Source organism: Physeter macrocephalus, chromosome 1, assembly GCF_002837175.3.
Source record: "Physeter macrocephalus isolate SW-GA chromosome 1, ASM283717v5, whole genome shotgun sequence".
NCBI lineage: Eukaryota > Metazoa > Chordata > Mammalia > Artiodactyla > Physeteridae > Physeter > Physeter macrocephalus.
This window is the reverse complement of record NC_041214.2, coordinates 74,544,174-74,545,076: the sequence shown is the minus strand read 5'-3', so window position 1 is coordinate 74,545,076 and position 903 is coordinate 74,544,174.

The window sequence follows — 903 nt, the reverse complement described above, 5'->3', positions numbered from 1 at the left end:
TGGGCATATACCCTGAGAAAACCATAATTCAAAAAGAGTCATGTACCAAACTGTTCATTGCAGCTCTATTTACAATAGGCAGGACATGGAAGCAACCTAAGTGTCCATCAACAGATGAATGGATAAAGAAGATGTGGCACATATATACAATGGAATATTACTCAGCCATAAAAAGAAATGAAACTGAGTTATTTGTAATGAGGTGGATAGACCTGGAGTCTGTCATACAGAGTGAAGTAAGTCAGAAGGAGAAAAACAAATACTGTATGCTAACACATATATATGGAATCTAAGAAAAAAAATGTTATGAAGAGATTAGTGGTAGGACGGGAATAAAACACAGACCTACTAGAGCATGGACTTGAGGACATGGGGAGGGGGAAGGGTAAGCTGTGACGAAGTGAGAGAGTGGCAGGGACATATATGCACTACCAAATGTAAATTAGATAGCTAGTGGGAAGCTGCCGCATAGCACAGGGAGATCACCTCTGTGCTTTGTGACCACCGAGAGGGGTGGGATAGGGAGGGTGGGAGGGAGGGAGACCCAAGAGGGAAGAGATATGGGAACATGTGTATAACTGATTCACTTTGTTGTAAAGGAGAAACTAACACACTATTGTAAAACAGTTATACTCCAATAAAGATGTTAAAAAAATAAAAAATAAAAGTATGCTAAGGGGCTCTCTCTTTGAGAACAAAAAAAAAAGAAATAAATGAAAAAGAAATGAAGGAAATGATAGCAAAGATCAATAAAACTAAAAGCTGGTTCTTTGAGAAGATAAACAAAATTGATAAACCATTAGCCAGACTCATCAAGAAAAAAAGGGAGAAGACTCAAATCAACAGAATTAGAAATAAAAAAGGAGAAGTAGCAACTGACACTGCAGAAATACAAAGGATCAT